Source organism: Vulpes vulpes, chromosome 16 (genome assembly GCF_048418805.1).
Source record: "Vulpes vulpes isolate BD-2025 chromosome 16, VulVul3, whole genome shotgun sequence".
Classification (NCBI taxonomy): Eukaryota; Metazoa; Chordata; class Mammalia; order Carnivora; family Canidae; genus Vulpes; species Vulpes vulpes.
The window spans coordinates 545,379-566,181 of record NC_132795.1 but is presented as its reverse complement, the minus strand read 5'-3'; the positions used below and the strand labels follow the sequence as shown (position 1 = coordinate 566,181).

At 60.2% G+C, this 20,803-nt stretch overlaps 1 protein-coding gene and 1 long non-coding RNA gene across 4 annotated transcripts in view; both read left to right on the top strand.

The window, feature by feature from the left end:
* Nucleotides 1–20,803, top strand: part of DLGAP2 (DLG associated protein 2) — a 687,758-nt gene that overhangs the window by 223,692 nt on the left and 443,263 nt on the right. The gene's annotated exons all lie outside the window — the stretch shown is intronic.
* LOC140595951 (uncharacterized) lies at nt 8,616–8,926 on the top strand. Its single transcript, XR_011997950.1, has 2 exons — nt 8,616–8,675; nt 8,759–8,926. It is a non-coding gene; the product is annotated as an uncharacterized lncRNA (long non-coding RNA).

Below are 20,803 nucleotides of genomic sequence, written 5' to 3'. Positions count from 1 at the left end.
ACTTACTGTTCTTTCTTCCTTGGAAATTAATTCCTGAGGGTCTTGAAGACTTTTTGTTCTAACAACCCCCAGTTACACTTGAATAAAACCTCAGGAATCTCCAATGTAAAGCAGTTCGGTCTCAATACAGGCAGGACCCAAAGGAACGGGGCTCCGACAGGTCCCTGCCCAGATTGGAGTCCCTGAGCCAGGAGTGAGGAGCAGGGACAGACCACGTCGCTTAGGGGTTTTTGGACTTGTTGGGTGGAGGGGAGGGCTCTCTAGTTTTGCTCCTCGTGTGCCGACTGATCTGTAAACACAGTCTAGTTCGAGCTCAGTTCCTGCAGTGGCCCTGGGCAGGACGCCCGGCTTTCATAGGAGAAATGGCCTTGGGGCCACGTCACGGGCCCTGCGAGCGAGGGCCAGGCCTCTCCAGCCTGTCCGCCTCCTGCCCATGCCGGTTTCCCCGATCAGCTCCCAGCTGGGCTTGGGGGCGTCCTCCTGTAGTTGAATCTTTAACTGCTGTCCCCTGACCTGCTCTTCCGACGACGGATTACCGTCCTTCCCTGACGAGCTTAAACACCAGCCCACTTTATTTGTACGGTTCTGTTTCTGGAATTAAAAAGGAGAACTTGGATATAATCTTTGGAATAAAAAGTGGCCCAAACACGTGCCTTCTGGCCCTGGAGCCTGGTGCTCCTGGGACTCCTGTCTGCAGTGGGTGGCCGTCACTGCAGCCCCCCTGTGCCATCAGGGCGACAACCGGGGGCTTGCTGAACGCCCGGTGGTTTAAGACGTGTACCTCATGTGACTTCCCGACGCTGGGGGGAGGCCCCTGCCAGTGCTAGTCCAACTTCACGCAGGAAGAAGCCTGGGAAGGGAGGTGTCTTCCATCCTGGGGCAGCTAATAAACACCGAGTCACATGTCCCTGGGTCCTGCTGGCCCCCAGGTACCGGTTCTCTTGGGCCACTGCGATTTACTACCAGGTTGTTGAAAGACCCATGCTGGTGATTCTCACCGTGTGCGTGGTCAGGGGCCGTGTGTTGAACTAATTGGTGTGAATAGTTAACAAACGTCGTTCCCTGCCTACCGGCACCTTCCTGCATGCAGAACACCACGCAGCCTTTCCGCCTCCCGTCCACGGATGAGGAGGAGCCTACGCACACATGAAAGAGCCAGAGAGGACCGTAGAGGCTCGGGCACTGGCTCCTGTGGCTGAGACGTCGATCCTGTGGAGTTCTAGGTAGAGGGCACCTGTGTGGGCTCCTGGGGCTGCTGTTGCACGTGAGGGGACGAACAGGGCCTTCCAGGAGGCAGAAGCATCAGAGGGGTGGGAGCAGGTGGGTGTGTGACGTGCCTGTCACGATGCCCCCATGCCCTCTCCGCAGGTTACGCGTGGCCCCGACGTAGGAATGGACGGTGCTGCGGTCCCCGTACACCATGCCCAGGCCCAGTGGTGACTCGTCTTGCTTTGTTACGTGGGGCTTCCAGTCACCAGGTCCGTGAAGGGCGCCCCTGATTACCCATCGATAATGATGGAAATAGTCTATATCTGTGTTCCCGGAAGCACCCGGGCCTGACCCGGCTCTGCTGGTGACCTGGCCTCACAGGCTCCGCACACCCCAGGCCCCTCCTGTCCCGGCCACCCGACGGCTCGAGTTCAGGGCCAGAGGTTTTCCTGGAGCACGGCCACGCACGTTGCCCTGTGTTGCCCATGGCTGTTTCCCTGCCGCAGTGATCGCCGGGTAGAGACCTGTTGTCCTCAAGGGCTAAGGTATCCGCCCCCTGGCCCTTGGTAGGAGATGCCCGGCCCGCCCTCGCGGCCTGCTGGTCCTCCCTCGCATTGCTCTGGGCGGGCAGACGTGAGGTTATGGCGCTTACAACAGCCTGGGGTGCTCTTCTGTCACTGATTTAGGTGATGCGTAGTGCGTAGGGGACCCGGGCACGAGGGAGGGAACGAGGGCAGCAGATGTGACCACGGGGCATCTTCCTGTGATGCTCTTTTGCGTTAAGTCAGGAGGTTCTCCCGAACGGACGGCGCAGTTCATGTCTTGCTGGTCAGCTGCCGGCTCTCGGTTGCCCTGTGGGCGCGGGTGCAGGCTCGCCCGGAGACCGCGATCCTCGTCCCGCCTTCTCGGCTCGTGTGGGGCCGTAGGCAGACGTTCCCTCGGCAGAAATTAGACTTAATTCACCGTCACAAGCAAGTTGAGGACTCCTTCGTCGAATAACTCGTGATACCGAACCAGAGCTCGTGATTTTTACGTTAACTGGCTGCTTTATTCTAGACCTTATTCTTGGAAATATCTTGTTACTTCAGAGGAGACACATGTCAACGGTCACTTCAACTAAAACGTCACTATTTGAGATTTCGTCTTCTTGTGCATTCAAGCACTGTTTGGTGCCCTGTTATGTGTGATTCGCTTTCCAAGCCTTGAGATCCCACGGCATGCGACGCCAGGCAGATGCAGCTGGGACAGCTGGCACCGAGCCCATTGGACGGCAGTCCTGCTCCCCCGGAGCAGACGGACACCTCGCCAGCGGGCTTGGGCAACTGCCGTGCACCATCTGATGAGCTCGAAGCCCGGGAGGAAGCACCTGAGCAGGTCAGTCCCGTTGCACGTGCTCTTGGCCTGTCGTGTCTGGAAGACTCTTGGTTGTGTGCAGCGTGCCCTCGCCCTTGCGACCGCTCGTCACCTTGCAGGCGTTCTTCTTTTACAGTGAACATGAACCGCTCTTCCTGCCTGAGAAACGTGCCGCGGCATGTCGCCCCTTCACGTGCACGTCCGGGTGGCTGGTCTGCAGCTTCTCACGTCCCCCTGTTGGAGCTCAGGAGCCTTTCTCCCTCGTGTGCCAACATGCCTGAGGCGATGGTACTGAGCTGAGAAGTACCGGGGCCCGTGTGTCCCCACCGCAAAGTATCGCCACCCAGGACAACTCCACAAAGTAAGATTTTCACCCAGAATCTTATGTAAAAGAGAATTCTCTCTGCGTGTAGCGTGTAACGTTTCCCACCTGTGGACAGGGTTCGCGACCAGCTTGCCATCCTCCTCCGCTGGTGGAGGCCACTGTGGACTTTGAAGGTGAGTTAGTCGTCTCTGTGGCTCATTTCACTTCGGATTCTGGCTGGTACAGTTTGCTTCGACGTGATTATATTCAGAGGAATGAGTGGAATTCATGGTTTGGCCACGTTCTCTCACCTGCTGCTTCTGCCTCACTCACTGGGGACAGATCCGGGATTGGCCATCCAGCCGCGGGCTCAGGATGAGATAAACCGAGGGCCGGCCCCAGCCTCGGGGCATGAGCACTGATGCCTCACAGGGAGCGAGTCTGCTGTTGGTCCCTCTGCCCGGCCAGCCTGCGAGTGTGGATGGAGCAGGAGGGAGGCACAGGAGCCACCTCTCCATGGGTCCAGAGAATCATTTCTCGGACTTTGGTTCGGTATTTCAGAGGTCAACACGTGAGACATCCACCGGGACTCAGGCACAAATGGTAATATGTGATGGCTGTGAAGCAATTTCCAAAAAGTCAGTGCATCGTTTGCAAGTAAAAGGTAAATTATACAATTAAGCATTTGTATGGGGGCGACAGCCTCTGTGGATGGTCTCGCGAGTAGGTGAACTTGTTTATTTGTTGGCTTTTGAAATACAAGGAGGCCATCTGCTTACTAAAAGGGTTTTGGGCTCAGAGCAGCCAATTTTGATGTGAGATCGGAGGCCTGTTAGAGTGTGACCGTTGCTTGTGGACAGCCCAAAGGAACATGTGTTGTGGGGTCCTCAGGCTACCCCAGGGCCCTTGCTGGCCTGAGGACGGGCCAAGTCCGTAGGTGTTTGTTTGCTGATTGGCTCCTCTGAGCAAAGCGCTCCGGTCTGGCCTCTAAGGAGCAAGAGCTTCAGCGTGACCAGGCACAGCTGTTGGAAATCTTCACGCACACGATCTCCCTCCATTCTGCACTCAGTCGGGGAACGGGTTGGGGTCTTGGGAGTCATGATCACATGATGCCTTAGCTAAATCAGCGTGTGCTCGAGAGCGAGGGGTGCAGGCACCCGTGTTCCCAGCACCGTGGGCATTAACCGGGATTGTACGGGTGATGCTGCGATGCTCGACCACCCCCACCCTGGGAGTCCTCACGTTCACAGGAACCAAAACCCGATCAAACGGCCTTGGGCAAAAGTGAGGTTGATGTCTGGCCGTCGGGAGAGTAGTTCCAGAACCCAAGGCACGGAGTGTGGCCCTGGCATCCCGAGGGCCTGTATTCGAGACATGGAGCATAGTCTGCCTGCAGACTTGGGATTTCTGGAAGAGTGAGCCCGTCTGCTCTGCAGGGCCACCACCCTCCCGCCTCCTCCCTCGTCATGTGGTTGCTGGTCAGGGTCCCCGGGAGCTGGTGGAGTGAGAACCAGAATCCTGCTGCGGGAGTGCAGGAGGCCACACGGTTGGTCTGCACCTTTCACGGATGGGCAGGGGCTGGGGCGGTGCGGGAGGATTTACCGAAGTCAGCTGATGAGGACGTGCCGGATGGAGAGTGGACCGTACTGCTTCTCCCGGATTCCTCCCTGCGCTGGCCACACGTTTACAGACTCCTCTGTGGGACCAGCCAGGCTGCAGCACCCTGAGAGCTGCGGCGAGGTGGCTGCCCTTGGGGCAGAGGCTTCTCGTGAAGGACCCTGGCGGCTGGAACTGCTGATTTTTCGCGGGCGGGCAGGTGGTTGGGCGACCAGGCGTAAACACGGACACTTCGCATCTTGCGTTGTTCAGGGAAGAACAGTCGAAGTGACTGCTTTGGTTCCCGGTGACCGGCAAGGGCTCGGGGGCGCGGCACGGTCGGGGCGCCCGTGACCGCAGGGCTGCTGCTGTCGGCGGGGTCGCCGCTCGCGGCTCGGGGCTGGTCAGCAGCCTGATCTCCTCCTCGTTGTGGGCCTGTCGTGGCCGTCTCGGTCTCCGGCAGCGGGAAGCCTCAGAAGAGTCTATGGATGTGAGAAGAAGAGATGAGGACACAGAGTGATTCCGTAACTCAGCTGCAGACTCCCCAGGACTTAAGTTCAAATAATTTTCCCGCGTCTACTTCCCTGGGGAGTCTTTGCCCGTGTGCCTACGCTCGCCTGGCGTCGTGGGGCCAGGGCACATGCGGCTTCCTGTCCCCGTGACGGGCAGTGTGGTCCCGTCGCTCTCCCGCGTCCTGTCATGTGGCTCCTCCTCACCCCCACCCTGTCCTGGGTCCTGCACATGTGGGGAGGGAGCCGTCCGGAGGCCCCGGGAGGACACTGGCTGCCCCCGAACTAGACGTGTGGGGGTGGATCCAGAACGAGGCACAAGGCAGCCGGGCACTGTCCCCGCCGCCGCTCACCCTCCAGGGATGGCCAGTCTGATGAAGGAGCAGCCGCTTCTTCCACATTAGCAGTAAACTCTTCGAAGTCAGCAAACCCAAGGAGCAGATTTACGCGGCCTCGGAGGGGGTGGCAGGCTTGCGTGACTGTGTGCAGCCGCCGGACGTGCCTGGGCTTCCATGCAAGAGAAGGGACCCCGCACAGCGGCACCACGGCCGGGGCACCAGGTGCTCCTTCCCAGGCGTCAGAGTGACACTGCTTTCAGGTTTCCCAGGGACGCAGTGCCCCTGAGAGAGGGGCCGTTTCCCGTGGATGCCAAGGGACGAGGGTCAGAGAGACCGTTCGGGCTGGTGCATGTCTAGTGTGCACTGGGCACGTCTAGGTGTTAGCTTTTATAGGTGAAGAGTTATTTCTTTGCAATTCTGGATGATTCTTCCCAGCGTGTCCCAATTCACTCCCAGAGAGATCTCGGTATATTTTACAATTCAGAGCAGACTCTCGTTTGTTAGGGTTTGGTGAACAGTGTCCTCGGCACCTCCCGAGCGCCGGGGCCGTCCCTGGGGGCGGGAGGGGGCTCCAGGCCGGGCATGCTTCCCTCTCAGTTGTGATGGATCCAAGACTCAGACCCAACACGTGATCCGCTGCAAATGACGGACCCGATTCCCGGTGAAGCGTCTCTGTGTGCACTCGGCAGGCTCTGGTTCTTACACGAGGGGCCTGGTCAGGACCGCTCAGCGTGGGCTGTGGTTCTGTTGCCAGGTGAGCGCGTGTCTGCTCTGTCTGTCCTGTACGGGGCCGCTTGTCTACTGCCGTGCATGTCCCCAGGTGCGTCCTCACATGCCCACACGGGATGGTGCGCTCCCATGGCAGCGGCGCATGCATTTCTGTTCTCAGATTGTTCTCAGGCCTTCCGTCTGCAAGCCTCAAACTTCGCAGTTTCTGCAGACTCTGCCGTCCACACGCTCTGCACACTCCTGCTCCTTGCTCTTGATCGTGAGTGGGGAGGGCCTCGGGCTGTCGTGTCTCTTTCTCTGGCCCCGTTGTCCTTTGTGTTCCCCAGATGCCTGTGGCGTGGCCGGGACAGCACATGTCCAGCCTGGTGGGGTGTGGTCCTGTGGCTTGAGTTCTCTGTGGAGGGTGACTGCCCCATGGGAGATGCTTGAGCTTCTCTCCCACGTTACCAGGTCCCCCGGTGACAACAACTGTGGGTGCAGGGCATCTCCCTTCACCGTGCTGCCACGTGGGTGCCTCACGGGTCCCGTTGCCTTGGGACAGAATCACTTTCTCTTGTTGTGCCAGCAGGGTTTGAGGCAAAACCGAAGTAACGAGATGACGAGGAGATGACCCGGGCTCTTGTACCCTGACGGGGAGGGGCGTGGCGGGTGGGTCTGCTCTTGTCACCATGCAGGAGGGGCGAAGCACCACGCAGTTTCCAGAAGCAGAACTCGCCTGTGCAAGAAGATGAGCTCTGTACAGTAGCCCCGTCTCGGGATTAGAGCAGATGACCCCGAAAGCCCCATCGTGAGGGTTGAAGAGTGAGCGTGCCCACCCCCCACCCGCCTGACGTGTGGGTCCTTGTGCTCAGCGCGAAGCCGCAACACAGTGCCAGGATGTGGTCAGGGATGGAGGCAGCGTGTGAATTCACGGTGCATGAGATATCAGTGTCCACGTGTTATGGGGTTCTGCCCTCTAGATACGCAGTGGTTCCCTCTCGCTGTCCACACATGCACACACACGCACCTGCACGCATGCACCCACACATGCAACACACACACAGTGCACACTTGCACCCGCACCCACACAGTGCACACAGGCACACATGCACCCACACACGCACCCACACACACAACACACACATGCACCCACACATGCAACACATGCACCTTCACACATACACCCACACATACGTAATGCACACACGCACCTGCACACATGTTCCCACACATGCAATACACACACATACCCACCCACACAGTGCACACAGGCACACATGCACCAGCACACATGCACCCACACATGCACTCACACAACACACACTGCACACAGGCACACACACACCAGCACGCATGCACCCACACGTGCAGCACATGCAACTTCACACATACACAATGCACACCTGCACACCCACACATGCACCCACCATGCACACACACCCACACATGCACCCAATGCACACACACATGCACACACATGCACATACATGCCCATATCTGCACACACATGCACACACACATACAGAGAGAGAAACATAGTCACTGTATGTGTATGTGCACTTGCACGTACATCTGTGCATGTATTCCCGTGTCTGCGTGTGGGTGCACACGTGCAGCCGTAATTACAATCACCTGATCCTGGAAAAGTGCCCGAGGCGGCGTCTCGGTTTTGTGGGCTCTGTCTCCGTTGGCGGCCCCGTCAGCATGTCTGCCCTAATTGGGTTCTCCCAGAACATCTCAAACCATGGCATAAGCGGCCCCCGTTCCGCGTCCTCCCCTGCTCCACGGCCCTGCCTCATGGCCCATCTCTGCAGCGTCCTGTGTGGGCCTGCGGTGGAAGACCCATGTGCAGGCTGTTTGTGATGCTTTTCTCTTGGCTTCCGGTCTGTTTAGCAAATCTTCGCTGTAAACCTGCTGCCCGCCAGGCCCTGGGACGGCAGAGATCCTAATACACGGTCCTTTCCAAAGGAGCTCATTTTCTAGTTGGAAGAGGAGCACCTCGGCCGTAACGTGCGCTCACCTGGCACAAACGAGGACGGAGCAGAGCTGTCCTGACAGTTCGGTGAGCGACTGCTTGGCTGAGGCGGCCGGTGGACAGAAGAGGCTGCGCGTGTGCAGCCGTAGCTACAGGACACTTGGGTTGTGAGTGCGGAGAGTCCCCCCACATTTGGGTCCCGCCTGGTGCACAGCCGCCTCTCCTGCCACTGGAGCTGGAGCCAGGCCTCCCGGGTTCTGGTTGCTGTTTTATTTTAGACCGTTAGGGAGAGAGAGAGAGAGAGGTACAGGGGGCATGGGGTGCAGCTCCCGGGAGTGGGCGCCTTTTGCCTTAACAGGGAGTGGCTGTGGCCGTGGCCGGTGCAGGAGTGTCCCTGAACGTGCGGCCCAGGAAGGACGGGTGCGGTGTGGACGCTGCTGGGAAGAGGTGGCGTGGCCTTGTGGGGCCGCGGGGAGGCTCCTGTGCACGTGCCCAAGCGAGCGCGAGCCCATCTGCCTCCTGTCGGGCAGCTGCGCCGTGCACCTTCCTTCCCGCCACCTGACGGATGAGGCGCCAGGACGTGGAAGCGCCGCTGCTCCGCTAACGTTTCCGTGTTTGGGTTTGCAGATTATGGGGCTGCTTCCCCATCGTGCCCTCGGGGTGAGGTCAGCCCGGACTCTGCGGTAAGCGCGCTCTCGTCCCTCTGCCTGTAACCCGAAGGCCGCCCGTGCCCCAGACCTTTCTCATGGTTTTCTTCTCTTTGCAGGTCACCTGCATGAAGACACTTTTCTTCATTTGTTACTGACTGACCCCCCATATCTGAAAACTGAGAGATTCACATCAGTGAAAGAACACAAGAAGTTCTGTTACTGTTCAGATATTTTGTCATTTTGTATCAAAATACTAAAAGCGGAAATTAAACGTGTATAAAATATTTGGTGTGACTCAGGTTTCCTTTTTTTTAAAAAAAGTCTCTAGCTTGGTTAAGGTATAGTTGACAGAATTATGAGAAACACGGGGACACATCGTGGTGACCTCGTCCACAGACACATGGTGACAAGGTCCCTGCCATCCACCGGGCCAGCATCCGGCGCCTCACGGAGCCGACGTCCCGTGTTGGTGGTGAGGACGGGGACGGTCTCCCCCTCACCCATCGGTGTTCCCGACCAGGGTCAGTGAGATCCATGGCCTGAAGGTGGAAGGTGCATGGAAGCCCACGTCCCTTCCACCTGCCTGCGCTCGCCGCCCCCCACCTCTGCACCGCTCCTCGACCCTCTCCCGAGGACGTCGACCCCGTGCTGTTATGTCTTATAGGTTCTTTTGTAGGTCCTGAGGTTTGTGTTTCAGGTTTGGTGTTTAGGTGGCAAGTGCAGCATTTGTGTTTTCCTGCCTGGCTTATCTCACTGAGCAGAAGGCATCTGAGGGTCCGTCTGTCGTGGTGGGATTTCCTTCCTTCCTTCCTTCCTTCATGGCCGAGTAATGCTCCAGCGTGTGCGTCTGTAAGTGCATACACGTGCGTATTTGTATATGTATCTGCACCTGCGCCCCCTCTTCTTTATTCATATATCAACGGGCACTCAGGGGGTTTTTAATAATTGCTCAGGTGTGTTTATTCTTTAGGCATTTTGTGTATTTATGAAAATGCCCACAAGAGTCATGGCAAGTGTCAAAGTTACATTGTGACTCTCTGCTCCCCCCAGGAAGCATATTCTCATTTCTCCGTAGGTTTGAAATTCTAAAAATTCTCACTGGACATTGGAAATGTTTTCTCTCTCTTATGTATGTTCACTGTATGAGTTATTTTCATCCGTGTTTCGTGCTTCAATGTCACTCACGTCAGGGTCATACTTGGGAAGCTGGGAATGACGATCATACACACCGTTTTGTGTCAGTTGCCATGTGCGTGTGTGACGGACGGGCCTCTTGATTCCCAGAATCTAGTTATGGCTTGTCGGGTGTGAACGGCTCCTCAGGAGGGGTAGGGGGGCTGTAGGACACGAGACTCCACCTGTATGTCACCGTCACGTGACGCGTTGTACCGCGGGATGGCCGCGAGCAGCATGTTGTGAGCCCTGCATCAGCTCAGTGCTGGCGGAGAGCTGGTTAGGGGCCAGGCACAGTGCTCGGTGCAGCAGTTTTAGGCGGGGGGTGTGGTGTGGGGCTGTGGAACGTGCTCCCATACCTACAGGAGGTGGGAGAGGCAAGGAGCAGCGCCGGAGTTGGGGTGGGCCAGGTCACCTTGTCAGCCACCGAGGGGAGGTCGGGCTACGAATGTCCCTGGTGGGTCATTCCCTGGAAGCTTCTGTGATGATCTGTGTAAGGCCACAGTGCAGAGGTTAGGTGAGAGGTGTGAGCGGAGGACCAGGGCTGGGAGGTCTGAGGATCCCCCCGCCCCAATCCTGGTGGTGGCCAGCATGGGGGACCACAGAGTGGGACACAGCAGGTCACAGAACGGGGCGGCCAGCAGTGGAATCCATCCACAGGGCTTCACGATGAAGTGGATGTGGGCTGGAAGGAGGAAGGATCCAGGAGGGTTCCTGGGTCCTGCCCGAGCCCTGGGGACTGTTGCATTGCCTCAGGCATCGACAGGACACACACCGTGGGCCGGAGCGTATGCACATGTGACCTCCTGGTGCTGGTACTGGTGTCGTGTGTGGGGGTCATCAACGTCTGGGCTGGCGCTGCTCAGGACAGGTGCATCTGGAGGAATCCAGGCTCGCACCTGGGTGTTAATTGAAGTTGAAGGGTGGCTGGGATTGTCTTGGAGGGTGCTCTGGTGAGACAGGGGGGCCCAGAACCAAACTGTGAAGACCAATGTGTAGGGATGGGGGAAGGAGGGATGCTGCGGTGGAGTCAGGGTCTAGAGGAACTGGCGGGGGGGGTGCGTCAAGGAAGCCCCTGGAGAGAATAAGGGTGCTGCGGTCAGCGTGTCCCACTGTCTGGGGTCCGCTCCTGCTTTGTGGTGGAGGCTCTTGCTGGGCTGGGGGAGGTGGTAGGAGACCCCACTGCCAGCAGCTTCCCTGATGCCACTGGGAACACACTCGAGGGAGGGAGGGCTGGCGCTCGGGGGTCCCTCTGCAACACAGCATCGTCTCTGGGGTGAGGGGGCTCTTAGGGCAGGTGCCCGGGCAGGTGGGGTCCGCGAGCAAGAGGTGAGGTCAGTGGACCCTGAGCAGATGCCGTGGGACGCTTGAGGGTGCACTGCCAGCAGGCTGGGGTTGCTCTTCATTTTAAGTCAAATTCAGAAATTTTTAAAAATCCAGTATTTTTAATTTTTTCCTAAAAGGGTTACTTTGACCACATGGAATAATTGTTTGCATTATGGTTCATTGACCTTCGTGTGATCTGTCGAGGCGCTCAAGCCACACAGGCACCGAGGACGAGGGGTCCCGGCCTTCCTCCCTGGACCCCTCCATGGGCTGTGCCCCAAGTGCCTGGGCTCCTTTGGGTCCCTCCCAGAAGCAGCGGGAGACGGATGTTTTCCACACGTCGGTCCCCCAAACGCCGTGGTTCTGTGGCATCTGCTTCCTGAGGTGTCACGAGGGGTTTGTACGTACGGTTCAAGTGCGACTCCACTCACGGTCCAGTACGTGGATCACACTTACCACGTCCCTTGAAATTTGGGTGGTGGCTGCAGGAAGCAGGGTCCTAACCGGCAGGCGGCCGACGGTGGCACCGGCGCGCTGGGTCCGCGGGACTCGCCGTCGTCCTCAGGGTGACGTGCTCCGTACCTCCTCGCCCTTGCGCTCTTCACCAGAAGCGCCCACTTGGAGGCTCTGAGCCTGACGTGCTCCTCCAGAACGGTTCCTGGTTTCCCATGTGCGGACCATGTCCCTCCGGCGAATGACTTCGCCTGCCAGCGCATCGGTCCCTGGAGCGATTCAGAGCATGTTTCTGTATTTTGTTTCGGTGGCTTTGGCTGTTTTAGCTCATGGCAGGTGCTGCTGTGCTGACGTCATCCAGGTGGCAGCAGGCAACACACGGGGTGGACAGGTGGTATCAAGGGCTTCTTCATTGACTCGACATTAATCAGAGTCGCTGACAGCAGTAGGGCCTCCCGAGGAGGCGTCTCCGGGGAAAAGAGTCAAAATAGCACAAAGTTCAGCCCTTGGGCATGAGAGGCTCTGAAGACAGAGAGAGGAGGGCCCGCGGTCCCAGCACGGCCCGCCCGAGCCCCCCAGCTCCCGGCAAGTGTAAGTTGTCTCTGTTGTTTAAAAAAACCGATAATAATAATAATAATAATAATAATAATAATAATAATAAATAAAATAAAAACCAATAATATTTACAAAGTGATTCCCCCTGTGGCCACGGTCCTGACTGCTGAGGGCCCTCCAGGCAGGTGCCAGGTGCAGAACAGAACTTGTGCTGTTGTTACCTGAGCAGGCGTGTCCATGATCACACAAGTCCCGCCTCCGCGTCCTACCGGTTGCCACAGTCCTCACCGTGCAGCAAATCCCGCTGCCTGTGGGCAAGTCCGAGGACATCAAAACGGTGGTCGCCCCCGGTTGGCCTCGCGTCCCACCTGCCTCCGCGGCCAGCTGGGCACCCGTGTCGGGCGTGTGGCCTTTCTGCACGTAGTCAGGTGCTCAGTTGGAAATGCGTCGGTTAGTATGTTATTATCAAGACTGATTTTGTTTTTTACCAAAAATGAAAATCATTACGACTCTCCGGTCTCTCCACCACATGTAAAGCCGATGCTCGTATAAGACAGTCCACCACGATCAGGAAGGAACCCCGAGCCGACGGCCTCAGTTGGTCCGACCGTGGGGCTGTTCCCCAAACCGGAATCCCTAACCTGACCCATTGTGCACCTGTGAGCAGGTGGATGCAGTGCGGACGGGCGGCACGATTTCACTTTGATTTAAATGCGTTCTGGCCGCTTTCTCTTTTAGGTCCGTGTCCACCAAAGAAGTTCACCGTCCCCGAGAAGGGAAGTGCCGGAGGCGGGCGGCCCACGCGTGTGTGCACTGGGCACGGTCTGCGTCTGCGCTGCGGTGGACCGCGCCCTGTCATTGCGGAGGGTGGTACCTCTGTGTGCTTGTCTCGGATGTGCCCCCTGTTGCCGGAGCGCCGGGGCTCCTGGAGTCAGGCCGCGAGACCTACCGCGTGGACATCAGAGCCCGGACAGGCTTGTTCACGGTGTTGCAGCGGGAGCTGCCGACGTTTCACACGATTAAAACATGGCCAAGCCTCTGTCTGCTGTCTCGTGTTGTGCTCGGACGGCTGCGGGCAGGTGCGCCCTCGGCGGGTGGCTGCGTCTGGGGCGTCGCACTGATGGTGACGGGAGGGAGGTGCTTGTGCCGTTGACTGCGGCAGCCCTGTTGCTCCTGTGCTGCAGGAGCCAGGAGTGGACACAGACGTCGTCGTCCTGGGGTGGCCCTGGCGGCGCGTGCCCCGCGCACACACACGGCAGAGAAGGCTGGACGCCCCAGGAGTCCAGGCCGCGTGTCCGCCTTCCCAGGGCCTGGTTCTCACGGCGGCCTGCTTCCGTGGGGGACGTGGGGTTGGCTGTGTCCCCTGGGCCTGGGGGGAGGCAGGCCTGGCTGAGGCCATGAACCCCGAGCCCTGACGTGGGGGGGCCCGCAGCTCAGGCTCTGTGGGTCTTGGGTCATCCTGCAGTCACACCTGTGTCACGGGTTATGGGATGCTGTGGTCGGAGTTGGGATGACGCTGCCACCCTCCGTCCCGGGTCGGCCACAGCGGGGAAGACGTGAGGGGGGGCGTGCCCAGCACCCCGGGTCCCTGCACCTGCTCGGGCTCCATGGCAAACCCAGTGCTGAGGGCTGGTGACGTCTGCGTGACCTTCCCCTGCTGTGGAGGACGTGCTATTCCGTGTGCGTGGGGGTGTGGGGGTCCTGTGCTCAGGTCCTGTGGCTCTCGCTGGGGCCCCTGAGGAAGCGCTTGAGCCTGGCAGGCCCCTGGAGGCCGAGGTGCTGTGAGGAGCCTTCAAAGGCTCGTTCTACGCAGGAGGGCAGGGCGGTTGATCATCCTGGCCCAGAGGGGACCGGGGCTGGAGCGGCAGGTGCTGGAGGCCGCGGGGCTCGCCAGGAGGCTGCTGGGCCGTGTGAACACAGGGAAGCCCTGAAACAGTCACATGCTCGTCTGCTGAGATCCTCGGTGCGTTAGCTCTTAGCCACGCGTTCAGACACTGTCTCCTTGTCGCTGGACAGGTGCACGTGTGCTCACTCTGCTGGAGCCACAGGCGGGTGGCGCCCACGTTCTCGTGTCCCTGTGTGCTGGTCCTGCAGGCCGGGGAGCGCTGTACTTGCTACACTTTGCACAAAAGTGCTGCTGTTCTTGGGTGCTGCAGGCCCCTCTCTGCGAGGGGAGAGCCGTCGTGCTGGGGTTGGGCCGAAGGGGAAGGTGTGCACCCGGCCCCTTGCAGCCACCTGAGGCCATTAAAGTAAGCGAGTGGAACCTGTGTGCGGGTCTGCTGAAGCCGCCGCACTCCAGCATCACCCCAGGTGCTCCCCTGCTCTGATCACTGCCCCCAGCCCTGCGGCCGTCGTTCCTGGGTCCCTGTCGGGGCCCGTGGGGCGGGCGGCCGGTTCTGTTTCTGCTGAGTTCCCAGGTGACCACAGCTGAGTGCCTCAGGTCTGCGCGGAGGCTTTGCTGATGGGATGGAGGCCTGTTCCCAGCGTGGGTGACGACCCAGCAGGTGGCTCCAGAAGCAGGGACAACCCCAGGTGGGGCTGGAACAGGCCGCGGGGCTCTGGTCCTCATGAGTTGCCAGCGTGTTGTGGGAGCGGATGGCGTGGATGTCACAGGTGCCCCAGGGCCACTGCTCCTGGCCCTGGGGACACAGAGCGAGCCCCTGCACAGGGGGACGCCAACTCGTGGCACTCCAGTGGGGATGGCCTTGTCACAGGACGTCGTCCTCCGAGGATGTTGGGCTCCGTGCTGGGGATCTCCGGGTGGGATTTGCCGTTCCAGGCATGGCGCTCCGGCGAGGACCCATCCCTCAAGCGGGGCCAGCGCCCTGCCCGTCCATGACCCCTTGGGGCCCCTGTTGGACAGCAGGTCGGGAATGAGGTGGCCGAAAGGTGATTCTTCAGCGGCATTTTATGGGCAATAAATAAATGCTAGGTTGGCTGTAATTCTCGCAAAAGTAACCCCGTTTTGAGTTTGCTAATTTGGAGAAATTAAACGTCATCTCGGCGAGAGGTTTGATTTCACCCCGGCCTGTCCTCTGGCCCCGCTCCGAGGAGTGTATGAAATCCGGGCCTTAGAAGGAAGCCTGAAGGGGGGGTCAGCATCCATGGGAGCATTGCATGTCCCCACGGCCCCACACGAGGCCCTTCTCTCGTCAGCGGCGTCTCGGCCACAGCGTCCTGTGGTTGTGGGGAGGTCACGGGGTCCATGTCCCGTTTGCCCTGCTGGTGTTGTGCTCACCTGCTTTGAACGGGATGTGCTGTGTCCCGCGGGCTGTAGGACCCGGCCTGGTGGGGACGGCTCGGGGGGGGGGACTGCAGTCCTGCGGGAGCCTGTTTCAGGCTGTGGCTGCTCTCGCTGCGGAGCCGCGGGGACCATCTGCACGGAGAGGAGACGCCGGGCAGCTCAGAGGGGCTGTCTGGGGGCGTGGGCCTCGGGGGGTGCTGCTCCTGCCCCCACTCCAGGACCGACCTTTCCTTCTAGGGTGAATGGCCTCCCGCCGCCGCCCCTCAGGGCTGGTGTGTGCTCGTCCACACGGCAGAGGGTCCCTCCGTGGGCAGGGCATGCCCAGGCCTCCACCGCCCCGACTATGCTCAGGACACCGTGAGGGGGTCGACTGCCCCCTGAGCCTGGGGAATGGCACAGAGCTAATCTCCTCTAGGGAGAAATCTATCCTCCACCGTTGAAAACAGTTCGTCTAAAATGAAATGTAAATTGGGACACCCGGGGGGCTCCGTGGTTGAGCATCTGCCTTCGGCTCAGGTCATGACCCGGGGTCCCAGGATCGAGTCCCGCATCAGGGTCCGCCCAGGGAGCCTGCTTCTCCCTCTGCCTGTGTCTCTGCCTCTCTGTGTGTCTCTCGTGAATAAATACGTAAAATCTTTAAATAAAATAAAGTAAAATGTGACTATAAAACGTGACCGTGACCGTGGGATCATGTAGGTTTTGAGAGAGTAACAGTCATTGCCTGTATCTTGTTGACTTGATTTTATTTATTTGAGAAAAAGAGCAACGCGTGGGTCGGGGGTGGGGCCGAGAGAGAGTCTCCAGCACATTCGCCGCAGGGCATGGAGCCGGACGCAGGGCGGGATCCCAGGACCCTGAGCTCAGGACCTGAGCTGACACCAAGGGTGGGACGCTCAGTCCCCGGGCGCCCCGGGTTCACCTGATGTTTCAAGGCTGCTCCCCTCGTGAGTCCAGCTCCTCTGTGAGAACTACCTTAAGAGTGTGGGTCCACAGCCTGTGGCTGGGCAGGGGCCTGGCCCTCCATCCCTGCCTGGAGGGTGGGGGTGGGGGAGTCCAGGCTGAGCTGCCCCACGCGGTGCCGTCCTGCAGGCCCCCAGCCTCAGCCAGGGCCCACCCCGTCCCCACATGGGCGGTTGCAAAGTGTGCAAAGTGCGTGCCCACGGTTGCCGGCGTCTGCTCACCCTTCAGATCCCCTCTTGTTGCCATAAATGTGCTCAGAGGTCCCCCCCCCCCCCCTTAAACCACATGCCAAGGCTTGTGGCTGCAGGTGCGACGGCCGGACAGCGATGCTGATTCCAGCCTCACAGCTGGATCCCTGAGACCCTGGATAAACAGATGAGCCTGCCCCTGGCCCTGGCCTTTCCCTGGGAGCTGGGAACCTTGCCCAGGGGCCGGGGGCAGGGGGGAGGCAGGTGCTTGTCTGGGGAGCATTGTTGGGAAGTGCTGGCCTCCCCGGGAGGGACCTCCTGGGCGGGCCCTTGTGCTCCCTTGCCGGAGGGCTGGGTGCACTTGCAGTTGTCGCTGAGGTCCTCTGAGGCCTCGCTGTGGGTCCGCTGGACCCCCACCCATTAGGGAGGGCTTCAGTGACGTCCGCACCTGTCCCGAGAACGAACACAGTCTGTGGGAATTTAAGGACAGAAAACAGATCCTGGGAGAGTTGGCTGTTGCCACGTCTGTGTGTCCCCTAGATGGAGCCGTCCCCCTGGCTTGTGAAGCTGGGGGACCAGCCATGCCAGGCAGGGCCTCTGTGGCCGCAGGCGGGGACCCTGGGCGGGCCGAGCGGGTGCACTGACCAGCCCAAGTCCGTGGTTTCCCAGACGGGCTCCACCCCACACAGGTGGTTTGTCGGCTGCACGCCAGGGGCCTGACCGCTCACCCGACGGGGCTGCAGGGTCCACTGCCATTTCCCCAAAGCAGGGTCAGCGGGGAAATGCAGGGTCCACAGCGTGCCCGCCGCCGCCCCGGGGTCAGGACTCTGGTGGCACAGCAGCATCCTGGCTCCTGCGAAACCCGATCCCCGCTGGAGTCCTTGGAGGTCTCAGGCTCTTCTCGGCCGCGTAGGGTTTAATTTCTGACCCGGAATCCCTGTCTGATGACTCAGCATCTCGTGAAACTGAGGCCTCAGAGGACAGCAGTGCCCAGACGGGTGCTTTGCGGGGGATGGGGGCGCGTGGGACGTGGAGGAGGGGAGCAGGGTGCCCCTCGGTGAGAGCAGCGGCCCGGGTGCAGCCCCAGGAGACACACCCGCTGACGGCAGCCGACAGGGCGACAGAGCCCGCTGCTGCGGGACAGACGCAAGAGGCTCCGCCCGCCGTGTCAGGGAAGACCCAAAGTTGGGCTCTTTCCTGGCATGTTGAGAGACGCATGAGAGATTCCTGCCTGACGGGAGGGGAAAGCATCACAGACGCGTGACAGGGCGTTGCTGGGACCCCAGTGCGAGGGTGTCCTCAGGACGGTGACGGCCCAGGGAGACCTGGCAGCTGGCGGCGAGGATGACCTTGGCTGGCGGGGAAGTGCCGCAGCGGAGGCGGGGTCTGTCGGGGGCGGCAGGGCCAGGCGGGCTGGGGCGGGTGTGCGGGGACAGAGTGGGCGTGGGCGCCGGCCCAGTCAGTCCCGGTCCCAGTGAGGAGGTGCCCGGCCCCCTCTGTGTCCTGCGCACCTGCTAGAGGAGGCCGCCCCGCGAGGGCTGGGAGCCGTGGGCAGGAGGACACACATCCCGCAGCCCCGGGGGCTCTCCGGCCTCATCCCTGTCCTCCGGGAGCTGGAGGCCAAGGCCCCCCCCCCCCCCCCCCCGAGGCGACCCGTGGGCAGCTGCGCCCTCTGCCTAGCGTCTCAGGAGGGGTGTGCTCCGTCCTGTCCGTCTGTCTGGCCCTTTCCAGCCGGCGCTCTGTGCAGAATGGAGGCTCAGCCCGACTTTTTTGGGGAACTGCTGACCCCGGAGCCTGAAACACAGCAAGGTCAGGTCCCTGTTTTTTTTTTTTTTTTAAGATTTTATTTATTTATTCATAGATACGGGGGAGGGGCAGAGACACAGGCAGAGGGAGAAGCAGGCTCCATGCAGGGAACCGGATGCAGGACTGGATCCCGGGTCCCCAGGATCACGCCCCAGGCTGCAGGCGGCACCAACCCGCTGCACCACTGGGGCTGCCCAGGTCCGTGTTCTGTGCCCCCGACGCCCAACCACGAGCCACGGGCCCTCACCTCTCACCGCCCGGCCTAGGGGTCCCCGTGGTCTCCCAGCTGCCAACCCCAGCGTGGTTCCTAGTGTGCCGGAGCCATGTGCCCGCGGCCTCCTTCGCTGGCCTCGCTGGGGCCCCTCTCTGCGCTCACCTGGGTACCCCCGCCCCCGTGAGGGCGCCCGGCACTGCGGCCTTCACGCGGACGCCCGGCTGTGTCCACCCCCAGCACACCCCCTCCTCGCGCAGACGTCCCGCGTGAACCCCGGCTCCAGGCTCCCCGACCGCCTCTCGGCTGTGCTGCCTCCGTGACTGCCGCCAACTCGTGGTGACTCCCAGAGCGGCCGTTGGCTAGCGTCAGTCACGCACGAACCTTGGCCAGCCGAGGTTAAGTGTCTCAACCCGGGTTAACTACCCACAGCCAAGCTATTAACTAAGGTCAGGAAAGTTATCTGAGGCGGAGCGACCAGGTCAGCCGAGGTCGACCAGCCAAGGTCAACGAGGCGCGGACACCCTGCCCATGGAGGGGCCCGGCTGGACCCAATTCCACCCTCCCTCCGCGTGCCCACCCTCCGTGGATCGTGTCCTCGGCGCCGCTGTCCCTCCCCCGGCTTCTCGGCCCAGCGGCCCGGGGCCCTTCGGCAACACGGCAGGATCCGCAGCCTTTGAACAAACCCCAGGGGCCTCTCATCTCACGATGGGGGAGCCAACGTGCCCGGGGCCTTGGGGCCTGTAGGTGGTCCTGCCCCGCGCCAGCCTTGGCGCCTCCTTCACTTCTCCTGGGCTCCAGGCACCCGGCCTCCCTGTCATTGCCTCCTCGTGCTGGGCGTGGCTGCGCCTCACCCAGGTGTCCCTGCAGGTGTCAGCCCGGCTCAGCCCTGCAGGTGCCCCTGGTCTCCAGCCGGCCCAGCCCAGCCCTGCGTGCCGCCGTCTGAGGCGTCCGATGCGTGTCCAGCCCTGCACCGCCTTGTCTGTCCTATTACCTGCCCACTGAGAAGTGAACATCCTGGTCCTGTCCCTGGTTCCCCTCAGCTGGGGGTCAGCTCCTGGGACAGGGCTTCCTGCTTGGCTCCCTCTTCCCTCCTGCCCCCAGGAGAGAGGGGCAGGGTCAGTGCTCAACGGCACTTGTCAGGACAAGGGGTGCGGGGACTCTGGGCCCCTTGGAGGAGCTCGACGCCCAGGACTCCGCGGGGCGTCATGATGCTGGCTCTGCCTTGTCGAGCGGAGGGCTGAGGTGGACCCTTCCTGGTCTTCATTGGCAAAAGAGGGAGCGGAGGAGAGTCTGCAAGAAACATGCTGTCGCTATCCAACTTTATGGAAGATTTTTCTATTAAAAATAATGAAAAGCGGGATCCCTGGGTGGCTCAGCGGTTTGGCGCCTGCCTTTGGCCCAGGGCGTGATCCTGGAGACCCGGGATCGAATCCCACGTCGGGCTCCCGGTGCATGGAGCCTGCTTCTCCCTCTGCCTGTGTCTCTGCCTCTCTCTCTCTCTCTCTCTCTCTCTCTCTGTGTGACTAACATAAATAAATAAAAAAATTAAAAAAAAAATAATGAAAAGCAACCCAGCAGTATAAAAGTGCCCAGTCACTAGTAAATTAGTGGCAAATAGAATAAAGCCGGGCGTTCATTAACAGAAACATTATTTTTGAAGCCTAACGTGAGTTTAATTACTTATTAAGTATTTCCCCGCTGCTTTCATTTTCGTTCTACCTTTAGTGCAGTCTCTGATTTGGGTGGAAAGGAATCTGTGCGTACAAAGACACTTGCTTTGCTGTTTTCCATAAAAACGTCAAAATGTGTGTCTTACCACAGTGCACTCTCTACTTCGTGTCTAGGCCGGAAGCAGGTTTTTTTTTTTTTTTTTTTGGTTTGAATTTGTGACCTAAGTCCCCAGCCGGTTTCCCAGCTGCCGCGTGCATGTGCGTGTGTGTGTGCGTGTGCGTGGGGCCCTGGGTGGGCGCAGACGGGGTGTCGGCGCGGCAGCCTCTGCTGGAGAAGGTCGGACGTTGCAGAGCGGCCCCAGGGACCCGCGGGCTCGCTGGCTGTGACGCGCCGTGTCCATCGCAGTGACCCGAGGCCCGGGCTGGCACCGACGGGCAGGCGGGCCCCCGTGCTTGACCTCACGTTCAAGTCCTGCCTGAGGCAGGCTTACGGATGGGAAGGCCACGTGACCTCCGTTCGGCTCCTGATGATCAGAGACGCTCGTGGGATGTGGGACGTGTAGTTTGCTGAG